The sequence below is a fragment of the Odocoileus virginianus genome, unplaced genomic scaffold (assembly GCF_023699985.2).
Source record: "Odocoileus virginianus isolate 20LAN1187 ecotype Illinois unplaced genomic scaffold, Ovbor_1.2 Unplaced_Contig_29, whole genome shotgun sequence".
Taxonomy (NCBI): Eukaryota; Metazoa; Chordata; class Mammalia; order Artiodactyla; family Cervidae; genus Odocoileus; species Odocoileus virginianus.
In genome coordinates, this window is record NW_027224346.1 from 836,511 (window position 1) to 851,313 (window position 14,803).

General features: G+C 40.5%; 1 protein-coding gene across 4 annotated transcripts in view; it reads left to right on the forward strand.

Annotated features, from left to right (window-relative positions):
* The window catches only part of TOMM7 (translocase of outer mitochondrial membrane 7), a 229,167-nt gene that overhangs the window by 44,928 nt on the left and 169,436 nt on the right, over positions 1–14,803 (forward strand). The window lies entirely within an intron of this gene.

The following is a 14,803-nucleotide window of genomic DNA, read 5'->3' on the forward strand; positions in this document are numbered from 1 at the left end:
TACTTAAAAACATGATTAGTTAGTACAAACCTGGCTAAGTAGGAAAAGAGAGCTACATTGCTATTGTTAGAAGGGATCTCCCAGAAGAAAATAAGCTGAAGAGACTCTTGGAAATGGTTTACGGAGACTTCTTTGCAGAAGTCTTTGAGCAAAGGTGTGAATGGATCCTGCGAAAACCGAAACATCTGACAGGCCAGGAGTGTGCGCCAGAGATATCCAGAGGAAAAATGGTTGAAGAAAGTAGGACTCTCTGCTTGTTGATTCCCAGCTCATCATGACCAACCCCAGAGCTAAAAGGTAGGTAAAAAGCAATGGTTCTCATCCCACTTCTGGGCATACACACCAAGGAAACCAGATCTGAAAGAGACACGTGCACCCCAATGTTCATCGCAGCACTGTTTATAATAGCCAGGACATGGAAGCAACCCAGATGCCCATCAGCAGACGAATGGATGAGGAAGCTGTGGTACATATACACCATGGAATATTACTCAGCCATTAAAAATAATTCATTTGAATCAGTTCTAATGAGATGGATGAAACTGGAGCCCATTATACAGAGCGAAGTAAGCCAGAAAGATAAAGACCATTACAGTATACTAACACATATATATGGACTTTAGAAAGATGATAATGATAACCCTATATGCAAAACAGAAAAAGAGACTCAGATGTATGGAACAGACTTGTGGACTCTGGGAGAAGGCGAGGGTGGGATGTTTCAAAAGAACAGCATTGAAACATGTATATTATCTAGGGTGAAACAGATAACCAGCCCAGGTTGGGTACATGAGACAAGTGCTCGGGCCTGGTGCACTGGGAAGACCCAGAGGGATCGGGTGGAGAGGGAGGTGGGAGGGGGGACTGGGATGGGGAATACATGTAAATCCATGGCTAATTCATTTCAATGTATAACAAAAACTACTGTAATGAAGAAAAAAAAAAAAAAAAAAGCAATGGTTCTCAAAGTGTGGTTCCTAGGCCAGCAGTATCAGTATCATCTAGGAAGCTGTTAGACATTCCTAGTTCCCAGTCCAGACCTACTAAATAGACATCTCTGGGTTTGGTTTGGGGCCCAATAGTCTGTGTTTTAAGAAAAAGTGATTGTTAGAAACCAATGTAATACTGTAAAGCAATTCTCCTTCAATTAAAAATAAATACATTTAAACAAAAGATGTTAAGAGTACATTGAAAAGACCATAAGGAAAAATAACAAGTGATTGTGCTGCATGCTAAAGACTGAGATACACTGGATAAAGCATATATTCTGTTTATCCTCTTGGTGATAGTTGTAGCATGGAGGGAAAAGCGTGAGCTTAATTAATCAGCATTTGGTCAAAATAGGCTGAGTATAGATGATAATATAAACCAGGCTCACTAGGTGTTTATTCCTCCACTAAAATGGCAGTACACGGGAGCGGGTAGTATCTGAGGGATGGCAGCTCTCAACATGGCTATCTTTTGGTGACACTGCATCAACCTGGACTGTTCTTTGACCCTGATGACAGCCCTTACCCCAGGATCTTCTTCTATCATCCCACTTTAAGATTACCTTCAATTCTCTCCTCTTTCCTTTTCTTGGTTTACTCCATGTCTTTCTTGGTTACTCCATGTCTTTTCTTGGTTACTCCATGTCTTTCCTTTTCTTGGTTTACTCTCTTGCTTTGGTAAAAAAACATTCAATTGTTTCTTCCAAAGAGTAAACAAGATGTAAATTTTGGAGTCCCAGAGTTTCCAAAAATATCTTCATTCTTTTTTCATGCTTGATTAATTGTTTGGCTGAATTTAGAGAAATGTTGAAGACGTGGCTCCACTGCTTCTTGTTCTTCAGTCATCTTCCTTCTAGTATTGCTGCTGAGAAGTCTAAAGCCATCTGATTCCTATATTTCTTCTCTTCTCTTTTCTTTTTTTATATGTGACTTGATTTTTCCTCTTCAAAGCATGCAAAATCTTCTATTTGTCCCCAGAGCTCTAAGATTTCCCAAGAAAATGCCCTCATGCATGTTTTTGTTTTGTTGATGTAGGGCATTTAAAAAATTGTGTTGTGACCCTTTCACTTTGGAAATGTGTTGCAGGGAGGAAGCCAATTCTGACTCCATGTTAGAACTGTTTCTTTGACTTGCTTTTCATTGCTTTTGTTATTATAATCATACAGAATGGCCTGCCTCAGAGAATCCTGCCCCTCTGCCTGACTGTTAAACTAAAGTGCCTTTGTTCAGAACCCTGTCCACCTGTAGATGGCAGGAAGGAAGAAATTGACCCATCCCGTGCCCCAGGTTTGCCATTCTGGGAGATGTTTGCAAGACTAATGACCTTTTTACTTTGCTTCCTCACCTCCTCCCTCTCCCCCAAATCCCCACCCCCATCATCTCTGAACTATAAAATAGCCTGGTGTCCAGACCCCATAAGATGGTTGTTTTGAGAAGTTAGTCTGCTATCTTCTCAATCAGCTGGCTCCCTGAATAAAGTCTCTTCCTTGCCTCAACCCCTTCTCTCTTGGATTCATTGGCCTGTCATGTGGCAAGCAGAGCGAACTTAGACTCTGTAACAAATGTGTATCTTTTAATCCTGGGAAATTTTCTGGAATTCTTTTGTTGATTTCCACCTCTTCATCTTGTCCATCCTCTCTTTCTGTCATTTGTTTGTCTTTTTGTTAATTTGTCTTGAATGTTGTAGCTCTTTGTGTTTTAGTTCCTGTTGTTCTTAGACTGTTCCCCTTTTTGATAGCTTTACATTCTTGTTTCATGGATGTAACCTCCTCTTTTATCTCTCTGAGGATATTGTTGATATTTTTGAAGATTTCTTCACTGCAAAGTAACTGTTTCCTGAAAATTGCCTTTTTTTTTTTTTTTTTTTTTGTGGTGCTGGGGCAAGGTCTTTGTCTTCTGTATTGAAGTGATTAAAGTTAAAGTTGCTCAGGTGAATCCAACTTTTTGCAACCCCATGGACTGTAGCCTGCCAGGCTCCTCTGTCCATGGAATTCTCCAGGCAAGAATACTGGAGTGGGTTGCCATTTCCTTCTCTAGGGGATCTTCCCAACTCAGGGATTGAACCCAGGTCTTCTGCATTGCAGGCAGATTCTTTACCATCTGAGCCACCAGGGAAGCCCCTCTTCTATATTAGAGGTTAAAAAAACTAATTAACAGAAAACTCAACCAAGTAGAGTTAGGAGACCAGAAGAGGGAGCTCTCATGCCCTGCAATGATAGTGGAGCCCATCAGGAAGAAGAAAGTCTCCTTTCCTGAAAAGGATTCAGCCAATGAAAAGCCATAGACTCTGCATTTCCCGTAGTCCTCTCAACCACCTTTTCACCTCTATAAGTGTTATCCTTCCCTTGCCTTGCAGGAACTTGCACATGACTCACCACAATTGCAAACCCCACATTGCAATTCTTTGCTGATTCCAAAGATACCTTTTTTTCCCCCCATTGTTTCTTTAAAACAATTTTTATTTTATATTGGCTATAGTTGATTTATAATGTTGTATCGGTTTCAGGTATACAGCAAAGTGATTCAGTTATATAATACATATTTTTTTTCAGATTCTTTTCTGGTATAGGTTATTACAGTTGAGTCAAGTTCCCTGTGCTGTACAGTAGGTCCTTGTGATCTAGAAACCCATCTTTGTTTGAGGAATGTGTGGCTGTCTATCTAAGGTCAGCCGATGTTTCCTTAGATATCTGACTTTGTTGTTTGCTCATATTAGAGTTAACAAAAAAGCTAATTGGAAGCTCTAAGCATGTGTCTGTAGGGCTTTTCATTCTTGAGTTTCACAAAATAATGGGTGGACCACATTTGTTGGAGAGTTCTTGATATTGGTACTTTCACATCTTTATTCTTTTATTAAATTCCCCAGAGAAGACTCTTTCAGTATTCTGCCTGCCTCCCAGTATTCTGAAACATGAGTGGGGATGAGGGACCTACAATACAGCTTTTCATCCACACTGCCTTATTTGGAGGTCCTCAACCCCTAGTTCCTTTGTTTGGGATGCCTAGGCTCAACAATCCACATGATTTCTCCCATAGCTGTTTCTTCTGTGCCATTCAGTGGAGTGGAATTGGGCCTATCAATAGACCTAAAGACATTTCTGCTGTCACACTGTTTATACATTTATGAAAAACCTTGTGTTCTGCAAAAGTCATGCTCTGAAAATAAGCTTCTGGGGAAAAAAGGGTTAGAACACTATTCAAAATTTTGTACTCTTGTAATCAGTACAATGCAAAACCGATAATGATAAAAAAGACAGTAGCACAATTAAATCTCCATGTGTATTTACATCCAGAATCATTCAGCCTTAAACAGAGGTATATAGGTCGTTAAGAGCATTTACTTCTAAGACAGATTATTTTTTCCTAGGATTTTATGTACTGTTAAATCTTTCTCTTTAATTGTAAGAAATCTGGTAGCTTGAAAATGACTGAGAAAGGTTGTTTATGAACTTAACACACTTTATGAATTAAAATATCATCCCCCTAGTTCAAACTGTGTTTGAATTAGTTCTCATTAAAAAAACATTTGGGCACTTCCCTGGTGGTCCAGTGGTTAAGACTTTGTGCTTCTACTGCAAGGAGTGTAGATTCCATCTCTGGTTGGGGAAACTAAGATTGTGCATGCCACAGAAGTGGCCAAAAGAAAAAAATAATAAAAACATAAAAAAAAAAAAGTGTTGTTATCTGAAAAGACTCAACATTTCAGTTCTGTGGGCGTTTCCGCCTCCAGGACTTGTTTGTCTAACCTGAAGATTCTTGCATAGACCCCTCCTCCAGACGTGGACAGTTCCTTTAGGGGAAGTAGGTATGTACTTGCGCATTTCTCCCACATCTCCATCCAGACTCCCCGGATTTGGAGCAGTGTACTTGTGGACTGCAGCTATGTTTGTTTCCTTGTTTCACTGATGATATCATTGCTCCCCTCCCCGCCCCCCCCAGATTTTCATTTTCAGGAAAAGGTTTTCGGGAAAGTTTGGGTGAGGGCAGTGGAGTCGAATATATTAATATTACTCCGCTGTCTTTACCCAGAAGTCCCCCAGGCACAGAGGTCTTTGAGGAAGGTGAACTCAAAGTTAGCTGGAATTTTACAGGTTGAGAAGTTTGCTTTAGCCCCAGAGACTTCTGCGGAAAGAGAGGCTGTGAGGCTGGCGTGAATTAAAGGCAGAGAGAGGCATTCTGGAAACAGCAGGTGCTGTGACTATCAGTCTGATTGAACTGAGCCTGATTCAGGGTCTGTTTAGAGTACTCTCCTGTTTTCTATCTTTTGAATCTTAGAATTGCCTAGGAACATAAGAAAAAGCAGATTTCTGACACCTTTCATGCTGGCTAGTGAAAGTGTGTTAGTTGCTCAGTCGTGTCCGACTGTCTGCAACCCCATGAACTGTAGCCTGCCATCCTCCTCTGTCCATGGAATTCTCCAGGCAAGAATACTGGAGTGGGTTGCCATTCCCTTCTCCAGGGGATCTTCCCAATCCAGGGATCAAACCCAGGTTTCCTGCATTGCAGGCAGATCCTTTACCATCTGAGCCACCAGGGAAGCCTTGCTGGCGAAGGAAGGGGACAGAAAGCACTGTGTGGCTTTTCACGTGCAGAGGTACATGTAGCTCCATTTCTAGTCCTGTTGCATTTCAAAGACATGTAAAGATTCCTGTGACCGCTTTATCTTCAGTGGCCCAATCTAGTTAAACTGAACAAATGCTTTAAGGACAAAAATGAATTGTGTCTTGGGCGTTTAACACTTACTTCTACTTTCTAAACAGAGTATTTGATTCTTACAGGAAACTCAATTTTCACTTTTTTTTTTTTTTTGGTGGCTGTTTTTCAGAGTGGCAATTTCTAAAACCTGAATTATTTTGCCACATATAGAACTACCTATTATAACTCTTAGTCTTTAGTGGCATTCCATAATTAATTATTATTGTACTGGAATAGTACTTGATTTAAACATTAAAAGTTTGTGGATATGTTAAGCAAAACTTTAGTTAGCTTAATTGTCAAAATTATTTAGTCTGCCAACTCTACTGGAAAACCAGGCTCTCTTGTTTGATTATCTCTGGTCATTTGCCAACATTTCTTTGTGTTTCATTACTTGTGTAGTGGCAACTTAGGCTCTCAACAGAAGCAGGTAAACCGTGTCTATTTTTTAAAAATTTGAACATAAGTTTTATGTCAAGCCCTCATTTCATAGATATTTAACTTCAGCCAGATCAGGGTTTCTTCAGTCAGTTCAGACTCTAGTCTTCCCCTCCCGTCCACACATTCAGGATTGAGAGTCAGTCCAGGAATGCTAAGACTTCCTAAGTGTGGGCTTGAGAGGGCCGTCAGCTGACTGCCCTGAAGTGGTTGCCATCTATTCCCAAGGTATTGGATATAAATCAGATCTCCATTTATCAGAAACATTGCTCTTTTATCTGCCCTGTGCTTTCCTAAGGCTTCTCCAGGCTATTCTTACTTGTAACTTTTGGACGTGCCTACAACATTTGGATGCTTTTCTCAGAGATATTTGTTAACAAGTAATTCTTATAAGTTTTCCCATCTTATGACTGCTTATCTTCCACAACTAAGAGAATTTGTATTTCCTCTAGGGTAGGAAAAACTAGATTTTATATGATCATGCATTCTTTCTAGTCTATTTGGTAATGTACACTTTTTGCCATATACTCAAAAGATCAGGCTATTACAACTGAAAAAATGGTCTGCTTTTCTATAGAAGCATCCCTCTTTGGAGGTAACAGATGACTTAATGTTCAGTTGAGTGGGGGCAGGGTCATGGGGCAAAAAGGAATTATTAGAAATGAAAAGAATGCCAGTTTAATATATGAAAATGTTATCTACAACAATTACATTGGGACCTGGAATATATGATTAATATCTATTGTGCATTCTAGAGTCTTATTTTGATATTCTATTTTTCCTTTATTAATATTATTTCTGTGTGTCCCTGTGGGGAAATGGAAAGCTGGTGGCAGTGAGAGATGGTTCATTCACATGGACTCTGCATGATGGAGATGTGACCTTGCAAATTTGATTTGGGGTTAAGACCTGGGAGTACCTGATATTAGTACACATATTCTACTTACAGAAAGATGGAATAGAGGTACTTTCCCCTATTCCTTCTACTGAATGCAATTAAGACCTTGGATATTTTGAATAAAACAAACATAAGACAACTCTGTAAAGAGAAGAAGCTGACCAGTCAAGACCTGAGGATGTGAGGGATGACATAGTGTTGAGTTCCCTGGATTTTCTTTTTGCCTTCTATGTGTCATACTCAATACTAGAGAAAAGAGCAACTCAGAAAATGCCAATTAGTGCAGATTTAAAAAAAAGGTCCCAAGAAAAACTTGGTCTTTCTAGACAAAGGACTAGGGAAGGGACTGTCTTGTAAGGCAGAAAACTTGTAGATAATAAACACTAGATGCCAATCAAATGTCACGGAGAAAAATAACATCCTATTCCTCCTTCTCTAGCTAAGACCAAGTAAGGAAGCTAGACTTCCACCCTCATGAGGCCATAATGAGGCACCCCCATCGCCCTAGTGGAGTGGGGTCAGAAAGCACTAAGTGGGGATCTGGGACTTCCATCTCTGCTAGGCAGTAATGAGTTGCCTTCCCAGCTCCCATCACCCCAACCCTTGTGGTGTCAGTGGACAACATGGGGAACCTGGACTTCCACTCTCACCTAATAAAAGAAAGTGGCTCTTGTTCTCCCCGGGAAGGTGGCTTCCCAGGTGGCTCAGTGGGTAAAGAATCCACTTGCAATGCAGAAGATGCCGGAGACATGGGTTTGGTTCCTAGGTTGGAAGGATCCCCTGGAGGAGGACGTGGTAACCCATTCCAGTATTCTTGCCTGGAGAATCCCATAGACATAGGAGCCTGGTGGGCTATAGTCCATAAGTTCGCAAAGATTGGGACACAACTGAAGTGACTTATCATGTATGCACACGTGCAAAGTAGACTTAGAGCAAAGAAAATCACCATGGACAGACAGGGACATAAATAAAAGGGACAAAAATAAATAAAAGGGCCAAGCCTCCAAGAAAGCATGTAATTCCAAGTGTGTGTTAACCATGTTACAGAACTGCAAAGTATAAGAAGCAAAAACTAGTGGAACTGAAAAGAAAAAAAAATTGATTCAAGTTGGCAACTTAAACACCCCTCTCTCAATAACCAAGAGAGCAACTAGAGAGATAATCAAGGATATAGAAAAACCTAGTCACACCTGTTGATTGGCACCAAAAGGATCTAATTGACGTATAAAACACTTTACCTGACAACAATAGAAAACATATTCTTTCTAAGAACTCATGGAACATATACCAAAACAGACCACTTCTTGGTCATAAAACAAATCTCAACAAATTTTAAAGAACTGAAATCATATGTTCTTTGACCACAATAGTATCATACTAGAAATAGATATCAGAAAGATAACGGATACATCTCCAACTCTGGGAAACCAAACAACATACTTCTAAATAATCCATGGGTCAAAGAAGTCTCAAGAGAAGTTAACAAATACATTGAACTGAATGAAAATGAAAATGCAGCATATGAAACTTTGTGGGACAAGCTAAATCAGTACAGAGAGGGAAATTTATAGTAATGCTTACATTAAAAAGAAGTACATAGATTGTTTGTGGAAGTTCTTCCTGAATGGCGATACAAAAGAGCAATGGTAGAATGAAGATTGAGCTTTTGTGATCCTGAGAGACCCTACACCATATGGACAAAGTCACCAACTCACATGTTCTCTGATTAAAGACCTGGGCATCAAGAGTAGCTGTGCTTGTTAGATATTCTGACTTTGCTCCTGTTCTACATGATTGCTTGCTTTCTGCATTTTAAAAAAATCCTTGATTAAGAATAAATTCGGAGTTATGTTAGTTAGAATATAGGGCAAACTTCTGTAATGAACATATCCCCAAATATAGTTGAATAAGATAGAAGTAGATTTATCATGTAATGATCCATTGACTCTGTTGATGTTCTAGTGTAGTGAGTCTGTTCATCTCAACGAGGTCATTTAGCAATCAAAGTTCCATTCATCTCTGCTCCACTAACTTCTAGGGCCAGACTGTCCAATAGAAATTTCTTCAGTGATGGAAATGTGTTGTATCTGCACTGCCCCCAATATGATGGCCACTAGCATGAATGAAATTGGGGGCCTTAACGTTTTAATTTTTTTTAATCCTAATGAATTTATGTTTAAAATTAAATGCATGCAGATGACTACTGTGTACCCCATTGGACATTGCAGCTGTGGATATTGCTTTGTTCTGTGTGATTAAAGCTGATTCATCATAGCATTTTTTTTTCTAATCCACAAAAAAGTGAAAGACAATAGAAGGCAAGTAATATCTTTTTAGGCAAGTGAAGGTAAAATTACAACATCAATTTACTCACGTTTCATTGGTGAGAACTCAGCCACTGTGTCGAGGGTTCCTAACATTACCCTGAGGTTTGGTGATTTACTAGGTGGGCTCCCAGGACTTAAGTGTACATGAGTCATAGGACTCATATGGCTGTGATTTATCATAGCCAAAAGATACAAAGCAAACTCAGCAAAGGGCAAAGACCTGAGGTGGACTTTAGAGAAATTAAACACGAGCTTCCAATAGTCCTGTCCCAGGGGAGCCACATGGAATGTGCTTAATTCTCCCCACAGTGAGTTGTGACAGTATGTGTATACCAGGGAAATTCTTTAGCAGCTCAGCTCCCCAAGTTTCTAGTGGGGTCCGTTCTGCTTAGCACATATTGAGATTTTACATTCTTAAAAGGAAAGCAGGTGGTTTGTATAAACTGTATAGATTGTACAGGTTAGGCACTCTAATCCTTTAGGGAAAGTTTTGTATCAGCGTGAGGAACTGTTTACCAGTTAAGGTCTCAGATGCCAGCCAAGGGTCATACTTGTAAGCAGGCTTTTCTAAAGCCGTTTCTTGAGCCTGCCTTGTTCTTTTTTCAGCACATCCACACCTACTTGCAAAGGAGAATGGGAAATGTAGCCTCTAGATAGGTAGCCACATGGCTAATCAAACGCAAGAGTGGGTTTGAAAGGACAGCTATCCGTGTCTTGTGGAATTAAGTACACTTTGTGACTTTGCATGTATTGCTTAGACTCTCTGCTCCTTTGATTAATACATGTGCATCTGAAATAACACATACATTGAACTGTACTCGGTACACAGTAAGTGCTCATAACAGATTATTATCATCATTATTATTAGTCTATTCTTAGTCTTTTTTGTTTGTCTGTTTTTTTGGCCATGCTGTTCAGCCTGTGGGATCCTAGTTACCCACCCAGGGATTGAATACAGGCCCCCACAGTGAAAGTGCCAAGTCCTAACCACTGGACCACCAGGGAATCCCCAGTCTATTCTCAGTCTTATTATTAGTCTATTTATATGGGTTCATTTATCTTTTCCTTTCTATTCTTAAGCCACGAGAAACTCAGAATTTTACCAGAAGTGGATTCTGGACTATTACTTTCCTATCAGCTTTCTATCTTGCAGATTTTGGGGTCATTTTCATAGAATAACTACATGTCCTCAAGTCCCTAGCCTTTGGAGATCATCCTTTCCTTTAGCATACAAATATTATAGTCAGTATCTCCATCCCAAGCCAACTACAGGGAATTCAAACTTCTCCCAGATTTTCTTGAGTCTTTTTGATCTTTTAAAAAATTATTATTTTTTATTCTTGATTTTCTTAGTGGGGTCTTATATGTCCTGATTGCTGCCTGTCACTCTTGCTTTGAACTCTTCGGTTTCTGTTTGATCACTCCCTGATCTCCCTGTGTTTTCAACCTTCCATTGTCCATTTTAGCCTCAAAGGTGCACAGGAGCCTCCCTTCATTCTTTAGAGCTGGGCTCACATAAGGCTGCCATATATTTGCTTTATGTCAGTGAATAAAACTCATGGAAGATGTATGAGTAAGGGAGAAGATAAATGAAAATTTGATACCTGACATCACAATGTCTGAAGTTGTTTTTAAGACACACCTTGACATGCTCCTTCTCATCTTCTCTTGTTCTTGCCCTTCACCTGTCTAGTATGGTCTGCCCTGTTGCTGGAACCCACTACAGAAAAGTAGATCTCTTGTAGATGCTCTCTATACTACCTGGTATAGAGGTTTAGATCCAAATCTCCTTAACCCATGCCACCAGATGATGAAAAATCCCTCAACATTAAAAAAAAAGCGAGAAAGCAAACAAACAAAAAGAAATAAAAAATTCTAAGAAAATTGCTCTATCTTTCTGTTATATCAACATTTTTATTTAATCCACCTTCAGGATTTTTCGTAACTTGAACCTATTGCTTCAGCTCTGTTTGTACCGCTTTCTTCTTTGGGCTTCAGTTATCTATAGTTCCTTCAGTTCCTCCAACATGTTCTCTCCAACCTCTGAGCCTCTGCACATGCTGTGCTTACTGCTTGAAACACCTTTCCTACCTCTCCAACTGGCTGAATCCTATACATTCTTCTGTTGTTGTTGTTCAGTTGCCAAGTCATGTCTGACTCTTTGCAACCCCATGGACTACAGCATGCCAGGCTTCCTCGTCCCTCTCCATCATTTGTAAGCTTGTCCCTCACCATCTCCATACATTCTTTTAGTATAAGTTTAAATGTCACTTATTCTGGTGAGTTTTTTCTGAACTCTATTTTAGATTAGATTCTCCTACTTTGTGTTGTCATAATAGCTGTATTAGTTTCCTAGAGCTTCTATAACAAATTACCCCAAACTGTGGCTTAACACAACACAAGTTTATTCTCTCACAGTTTTGGAAGATAGATGTCTGCTGTCAAGGTGTGAGCAGGGCTGTCCTCTCTCTACAGGCGCTAGAGGAGGATCCTTCTTCCTTGCCACTTCTGGTGGTTGTCAGCAATCCTTAGTGCTTGGTTTGTAGATGCATCTCTCCACTGTCTGCCTCTCTCTTCGCATGGACATCTCCCCTGGGCGTCTTTATGTGTCTCATGACTTCCTCTTGTCTTCATTACCTCTGCAAAGATCTTATTTCTGAGTAAGGTCACGTTCACAGGTACAAGGGTTAGGACTTCAATGCCTCTTTTTGCGTGGGTGGGCTCCCTGCTTGTAACAGTAGCATACATACTTAGCATAGTAGTTATTTCTTTAAATTGTTTTCCCTAGACTCTAAGCTCCCTGAGAGTGGAGACCTAGTCTGTTTTATTTATCATTATATGCCCTGGGCCTAGCAGAGAATCTCACCCATTGCAGAAGCTCAGAGAGTATTTGAATAAATGAAAACCCTCAAATTCAAAATTCTCTGGATTTTCCACTCAACTCCTTCTTCTTCCCTCTTCCAAAGCCTGTGTCCCCTAGAATTCCTGAATCTTGGTCAACAATCACCACATCCTACTGAACTAGCCCCACCTGTCTCTTGCTGATGACTGCCATTGCCTTCTCTCCTCTAAGCCGTTCTCACCATCCCAATCCATCTCCTCCCTGGACTACAATGAAGGCCTCTGATATATTCCCCCAGCAATCTCTTCCTGCCTCTTTCCCATCCATTTCCCACACTGCAACTTGAGTGAGCACATTAAAATGTAAATCAAAGATGTCATTCTACTCCTGAAATACCGTCAATGCCTTCTCATCACATATGGGATAAATTCCAAATTTTTATGGCTTTTGAAATTTTATTTTTATATTAATATGGCTTCTGATGCTCTCAGTCTGGTCTCAGCCTCCCTCTCCATCCACTCTCAGCTATCCTTTTTCTCATTCTTTATGCCCTGGACATCATGTATTTTTCATGTTCTCAACCATAGTGTGCACTTTGTGGATTCAAACCACTGTACATGCTGTTCCCTCAGGCTGGAAAGCTCTTCCCACCCATCTTGGCCTGGCTAACTCCTACATTATCTTTCACATCTCAGCCCAAACCCCTCTTCCTCAATTAAGCCTCCATTACTGCCCTCCCCAGACATAGTTAGATGCCTCCACTACTGGGGCCTGTAATAGGGTTCTGGGTATGCCTGACATTTCTCTTTTGTAAACTTCCTCACATTTACATCCTTTGTTCAATGTCTGCCTTCCTGCCATAGTGTAAACCACATGAACAAACATGTTTACTTGTTCACCTTTGCATCCCCAGCATCACCTAACATATATGATGCTCACACATTCTCTTTTGAAGAGTGGAGGTGTTTGTTAACTGCTTTTTCTCTTACTCTTTGAATTTAGCTCTGATTTTCAGAAACCTGCTTGTGATGCATGGTTTCTAGAAAGCAGAGTATGTGGCTCTTCTCTTGCTTAACCCCTCTCAGTTCTTGACTCCTGTGGACTTTCCCTTGCTGAGCAGAACTCCTCCCCCAGAGGAAGACATCTGTGGTGGTTAGGGTGGGAAAAGCTTTACTAAGAAGACAGAACTTTTATATGGCTGGGACTTAAGAGGGGAAATCTGTGCCAAATTCCCAACATAGTGTTGATATGAGATGTAGGGACCATGTGCACTTCCCCAGGTTGTCTCTCTTACCACCACTGGGGTAAGAGGAGAAGGCAGATGGAGAATATCGCTGGTGGGAAAGAAAATGGAGGCAGATATACATGCACTGACTAGTCACTGTCTCCTCTAGAAGGTCTTAGAATGTTTCTTCCTAAGTCTTACTGTTTTTTCCCTTAAGATAAAGATTCATAAGTGCACAGTACTAGTAACTTCCCCACTCATTGACCAACAGCATATATCCCTAAGAATTGAAGTATCTTAGGTTTGATTATCTATATGTAGTTTCTTCATTCAGTAAATGTTAATTGGGGCCTGCTTTGACTGTGTGGATCACAACAAACTGGAAAATTCTTCAAGAGATGGGAATACCAGACCACCTTACCTGCCTCCTGAGAAATCTGTATGCAGGTCAAGAAGCAACAGTTAGAACTGGACATGGAACAACAGACTGGTTCCAAATTGGGAAAGGAGTACATCAACACTGTATATTGTCACCCTGTTTATTTAACTTATATTCAGGTTGCATCATGTGAAATGTCGGGCTTGATGAAGCACAAGCTGGAATTAAGATTGCTGGAAGAAATATCGATAATATCAGATATGCAGATGACACCACCCTTATGGCAGAAAGTGAAGAAGAACTAAAGAGCCTCTTGATGAAAGTGAAAGAGGAGAGTGAAAAAGTTGGCTTAAAAACTCAACATTCAGAAAACTAAGATCATGGCATCCAGTCCCATCACTTCACGGCAAATAGATGGGGAAACAATGGAAACAGTGAGAGACTTTTTTGGGGCTCCAAAATCACTGTAGATGGTGACTGCAGCCATGAAATTAAGACGCTTGCTCCTTGGAAGAAAAGCTGTGATCAACCTAGACAGCATATTAAAAAACAGAGACATTGCTTTGTCAACAAAGTTCCATCTAGTCAAAGCTATGGTTTTTCCAGTGGTCATGTATGGATGTGAGAGTTGGACTATAAAGAAAGCTTAAGTGTTGAAGAATTGATGCTTTTGAACTTTGGTGTTGGAGAAGACTCTTCAGAGTCCCTTGGACTGCAAGGAAATCCAACCAGTCCATCCTAAAGGAGATCAGTCCTGGGTGTTCATTGGAAGGGCTGATGTTGAAGCTGAAACTCCAATACTTTGGCCACCTGATGCGAAGAGCTGACTCATTGGAAAAGACCCTGATGCTGGAGAAAGATTGAAGGTGGGAGAAGGGGATGACAGAGGATGAGATGGTTGGATGGCATTACTGACTCAGTGGACATGAGTTTGAGTAAACTCCCGGAGTTGGTGGTGGACAGGGAAGCCTGGCATGCTGCAGTCCATGGGGTCGCAAATAGTCAGAAAC